Source organism: Eumetopias jubatus, unplaced genomic scaffold, assembly GCF_037043125.1.
Source record: "Eumetopias jubatus isolate StellerSeaLion01/CBP00866 unplaced genomic scaffold, mEumJub1_p1.0 scaffold_16, whole genome shotgun sequence".
NCBI lineage: Eukaryota > Metazoa > Chordata > Mammalia > Carnivora > Otariidae > Eumetopias > Eumetopias jubatus.
Window position 1 is genome coordinate 83,310,481 of NW_028274822.1, and position 6,090 is coordinate 83,316,570.

Consider the following 6,090-nt stretch of genomic DNA (forward strand, 5'->3'; position numbering starts at 1 on the left):
CTCCAGGCAGGGAGGACACCAGTCAGGCTCAGTGATGACCCTGTCAGTGTTAGGCAGGCCCCCTGCCGTGACAGCGTTGTCCCAGTACATGGCCTTTGATCCTCCCCGTGGATCATGTGACCCTCTATGGCCACTGCCAGTCACCTTGGGTGTGCTGCATGTGACCACGGAGCAATTCCATGTTCCTGCAGACTGGACCCCAAAGGTGGAGACCCAGCATCCCAGAGGAGAGGCAACCTCCCCCAGGGACAAACTCAAGTAAGTAGGGTACCTGAGTCTGGCTGATCCAAGATGTACTTCTTATCCAGGCCATATCGGGGGTCCCAAAATGAGCAGTGATCTCATGCACAGAGTCTTACCAAAACGGATTGAGCAGGGCCATTTTGTACTGGCAACCCTGGCAAGAGCCCCATAGAAAAATATGCAAAAGACGTGAGCCAGTAGTTCATGAAAAGAAAATGCAAGTAGCGAGTAGCCTCTGAAAATTTGCCGGCCTTGCGCACAGGGAAAAAATACTAATTAAAGCAGTGATGAGAAGGTAATTTTTTTTTCCCAATGGGTTGGCAAGAGTTAACAAAATTGTCAAAAATCCGTGCTCGTGAGCATGCAGGGAATGGATATTCCCTGATCTGACATTGCTGATGGGGGTGTGGACTGCTTCTTAGGGAAGTATCTGCTGGAGTCTCTTGACATTTAAAATACGCATGCCCGTTGTTCTGCCTTCTGCTTTTGGGATTCTCTCCGACAGAAATAAAAGCAGCTGCATCAGAGGAAATGTCTACAAGGATTTTTATGAAGCATTGTTGATAGGGGGCAAAAACCCAGAAGCCTAGCAAGTGCCCCCCAATGCAGGAGTGTTGGCAAAGTTACAGTGCCTTTCTTTGTCCAACAGAATATTAAGCAACTATTATAAAAAATGACTTGAGACTTAAATGTCCAGGCATAAGGGACACCCATAAAATGTTGATTTTTTTTAAATGCAAGTTACAAAATAACATCAATATTGCGAGTCTGTTTTTATTTTTTTAGATTATTTATTTATTTAGTTGACAGAGAGGGACACAGCAAGAGAGGGAACACAAGCAGAGGGAGTGGGAGAAGCAGGCTTCCCGCTGAGCAGGGAGCCCGATGCGGGGCTCGATCCCAGGACCCTGGGATCATGACCTGAGCCGAAGGCAGACGCTTAACGCCTGAACCACCCAGGTGCCCCACGAGTCGGTTTTTTATAAAAATTTAATGAAATCAAAGTTGGGATACCTGTATGCATATATTTGCATACACCTGCTCTTAACTGGTTGTCTGGGGCAGGGCAGGGGCAGCATAGAGAGGTGGTGGGTCCTTAGAAAGGGGTAGGAGGGCAGAATGAATTTCATCATTTATTGAATTGGATTTCAGACTTCAACAGCCATTCTTTCTGCCCTTCCAATAACAAAAGAAGCAAACGAATGATATCATGTGTAAAAACGCACACCGTGACCCCTTTCCCACCCTGCTCCTTGCTCTGGCCCGAGCAATCCCACTTCCTGGTTCATGACCATGAAGGTCATGGTTATATGTCAACTTGGCTGGGCTATAGTCCCTGGTTGTTCCATCAAGCATTGAGCTAGTGGTTGCCATGAAGGAATTTTGTAGATGTGATTAAAGTCCATAATGAGTTGATTTCAAGCAAATGAGACTATCCTGGTCCATCTAGGTAGTCCTGAACCAATCTGTTGAAAGGCTTTAAGAGCAGAGCTGACACTTCCCCAAAGAAGAAATTCTACTTGTGATGGCTCATGCCCAAGACTTTTCCCCCAGCCTGCCCTCTGGGTTTTGGATTCGCCCAACCAGGCCCCACAGTCTTGTAAATCCTCTCCTTGCAATACATCTCTGAATCTCGATCTCCTTCTGGTTATTCTTCTGGTTGAATGCTGGCTGACACCACACCCTAGGAAAATTTGTTTGCACACGTACCAGGAGACGTGTAAAAAGATGTCATTGGTAGCAGCAACCCCGAGAACAGCCCACATATAGCCGTCAACAGAAAAATGTCCCATAAACCCTGGCCCAGTCATGCAATGACGATGACATGGAGCTGAAAATGCATGAATTGAAGGTGCATGGCACAACAGGGATGAAGGCCATGAACAGGATGGTATAGGAAAGAAGTTGCCGAGGAATATAAAAAAATACTGTTCAATTTCCATAGAGTTCAAAGACAGGCAGAACAAAAGAAGTCATTGCTTAGGAATACTTATATAGTGATAAATGTATATATGTACATGTAATGTATATATAACATGCACTATAACATAACATATTTATGTATACATAATATGTAACAATATATAACAATACCCTATGTTGTTATGTGTGTCAAATAAAATACTTTAGAAATAAGACATATACATTCTCTGTATATTTCATATATATATATGAAACAAAAGAAAGTTTTATACATACGATGGAAGAATGATTTACACAATCATCAAGTTGATGGTGATTTCAGAGACTCCTAAGGTACTGATAAAGTTCTGTTTTTTAACCTGAATGGAGGGTATTTATGTGTTTATTTTATTATTTTAACTGTAAATAAATAACTATTTTTGCCCTATTTTGCATATGAAATATAGTCCACAATAACACACCTTAAAAGGGCGCCTGGGGGGCTCAGTCGGTTAAGCACCTGACTCTTGATTTCGGGGTCATGAGATCGAGCCCCGTGTCCAGCTCTGCACTGAGCATGGAGTCTGCTTCAGATTCTCTCTCTCTCTCTCTCTCTCTCCCTCTGCCCCTCCCCCACTCAACGTCTCTCTAAAAAATGAAAATAAATTTTAAACATTTTTAAAAAGAAAGCAAGCAAGCAAATAAATTATAAGCCTCCATTGGAAGAGGAAGCCAAGTATATATGGAATATCTTGGTGGAGGTGAACCAGATGTTCCCCAGGAACAGAAAGGCCTTCTAGAACATGATGCTAGGGAAGCACCAGGCAGATAAAGCACGGAGCCAGGGTGCACTGTTCTCTGGCCTCAGCCCTTCTTCTCTCAGTTCAGAGTTCTCAGTTCTGCACACCGCCTGTCACCTAAATTGCTTCCATGAGGCAGTGCTAGAGCTCAGGTGAGGACGTTCTAGAAAAGCAGATTTTCTCTCTCTGATGGAGGAGGAGGCATAGGAAGAAGAGAAAGAAAAACAGACTGTGAAATGACCTCATGGCAACATTTCCCAGGAGATCCCAGAGATGTCTACCCGATCCACTGTTGCCAGACCATTAGGGGGCTTCTAACTGTCGCACAACTTTAGAGATCGCTGTCCTGAACACTTGTGCGGACAGCATGGCTCACATCTTCTCTTCTTCACTCAGAAACGCTCCAGAGCAAAGGCACCTGTGTTTTTGCGGCTCTTAAGATGGACAGCTATCAATTGCCAACTCACTTTCTAGAAGGATTATTCCAATGGAGACTCCCCCTGGCAATGCCAACGAAGGTGCTTCTCTGGTAATTGAGCTGCTGTAACAGGTAGTGAGCGCCGCGTCCCTGCGGGGGTTTAAGTAGGTGCGATGTGACTATTTGCTCACTCCCAGGGCTGCTAGGATCCAGAGGGAACTTGGACTGGTTGCAGGTAAGACTTGGGCATCCTGAAGGAACTTTCCAAGTCTCTGGGCCTTTTTGGTTAAGACTGAAATTTCTGGTTCCCCGGTTCCTCTTTGACATACCCCTTCAAGCCTTACCACTTCTGCTTACGTTCCCGAGGTACTTGCATTATTCCTGGGACTGCCGCCATACCCTGGGCAAGCTGAACAGGCGTGCTGGGTGTGGGGCAGAGCTGGCCTTCCCTTTGAGTGATGCAGGACGCTTGGTCCAGGGTGGTAAAGGGGACTCACTTGAAATCACACAGATTTAGGTGCCAATCCCATTTCTGCCGCTTCCCAGTGGGGGCTCTGGAGCCGGGTCACTTTATCTCCTGAACCTCAGTTTCCCTGCTCTGCGAAATGGGGATCACGGTACCCCTCACCCCATGGGGCTGTTAGATGGGACAAACATGTGAACACTCCCTACAAATGTAAGTCTTCAATAAACAGTCCTTATTGATTTTTATTCGTTTGGGGTTTGTTCATAAGATGCTGAGGACAAGACCAGCCCACGTGTGATGCTGTACACAACTGTCCACCCAATGGGATTTGAGGGTCCTTTCTCCTCCTACCTCCAAAATGTAACTCCCCTCTGCTGCTATGCCTGCCACCTAAATACACACCATTAGTTACCTCTGTGGAGTAAGGCAGGGCAGCAGATCGTACTTTCCAGATATAGTCACATCAAGAGCTCGCATATCACACACTCTTCCTATGACATGACTTTGATGTATCTCCCCCTGAGAGGTGGGGTCTGTTTCCTCTCCTTGAATCTGGGTGGACCTATGCCTATGGTGTGACACAGCGTCACTTCCACAACTAAGTCATAAAAGGCAATGCGGCCACTGCCCGGTCCCCTGGAACCTTCACACACATAGTCAGAGCTGCCTCCGTCCCTGGCTATGCCATCTGGGGAGTCCGGCTGCCTGAGGCCGCCGTGCTCTGCGGAAGCCCAGAGACCAGCTCATGCAGAGAAACCCCATGCAGAGGCCCCAAGACCCCATGTAGAAAGAGGAATGTCCAGGCAGCCCCCGGCCACCCCAGCCCAGTCACCGCTGAACGGCAAGCGCATAAGAGACCCGCTCCAGGACCACCCAGCTGAGCCCTTCCTGAATTCTTGACGGGCAGAAACCCCAATATATAATAAAATGTGCTTGTTTTGCGGATGACAGCTATAGATACCTGATGCAAGCACGAAATCCTTCATTCACAACCAACATTTCCATCTACTGTATGTCAGACCGTGTGTCAGGTCGTTCTACCCTCGGCAATAATAATGATGGTGATAATAATACCAGCAGCTTCCGTGTATCCAGCTTTTGCAAGAACCGGGCAGTGGGCTATGGGGTTTACATGTATGTACATCCTGACTACAGTCCTGTGAGTGCATCCTGACTACAGTCCTATGAGTGCCCTGCAGGTGCTCTTCTTAGCCCCATTCCCCAGATGAGGACACTGAGGCTCAGAAAGATTGAATGACTTTTCCAAGGTCAAGTTAGCCAGTAAGTGGCAGAGTTAGGATCTGAACCTGGATTGGGTGACTTCTGAGGTCCTCCTATGATGAGTCTGTGATGTCAAAATGGCCTTTCCCAGACTGGGAAATTGGCCCTAACCCAGAACAATGTCCACCAGAGCGAGAGCAAACCTGGGGGGCTGTGTTTCAGGCCCCATTTGTCTCCCCTCTCTGTCCCCCATGCTTCTTTTCCTCCCTTGGCTCTTTCCTGGGATCTCCCAACACACGTTCTCCCTCCCCCCCCCACCCCAGCTGCCCTGGGACGCAAGGAGATAGTGATCTGCTCGACCAGCTAACCTAGGATGGTGACATTGAGTTCTTAATGCTGGCTGGGCCACCAAGTACCAGTCAGGGCCCCTCAGGGATGGACTTTGGCTCCAAACTCAGCAGTTTTGGAGCTACTTCCCAAAACAGCAGGTGGGCTGGGGAGCAGCTGACCCCAGAGCGGGCTCAGTCATTGCCCCACACAGACAGGAGCTGCGGGAGCCCTGTGCTGGCTGCCTGTGCTTGCATGCAGGTGAGCTTGGCCTTCCCCCTGCTCTCATGGGCTCCCAGCTGATGGGGGATCAGGCATGTCAGTCCCTATATTGCAGGATTCATGGAATAATTCTTCTATGGAGGGAGTACTTAGCCTCCAGGCATGGGGCCCAGGGCTTTACACACAGTGTTGGATTTCATCTTGCAAGGACCCCATGTGGTAAGTACTATTATCATCCCCATTTTTCAGTGAAAGAAAGTGAGGCTCAAAGAGTGTGTTTACCAAAGTTTGCACAGAAACCAGACGCCCTGAGATTCCAAATATAACATGCTCTGGACCAGTGTCATCCGACTCAGAGTGGGGAGCCAGAGGAATGCTCTCTTTGAAGGTAAGGAACCCGGGAGGGTGGGGGCGATGGAGGTTGGGGAGAAGGCCGTGGAGGTTGGCGGGGGAGGGTGGAGGACAGGCCTTTGAGCTGGGCCAGGCGCATG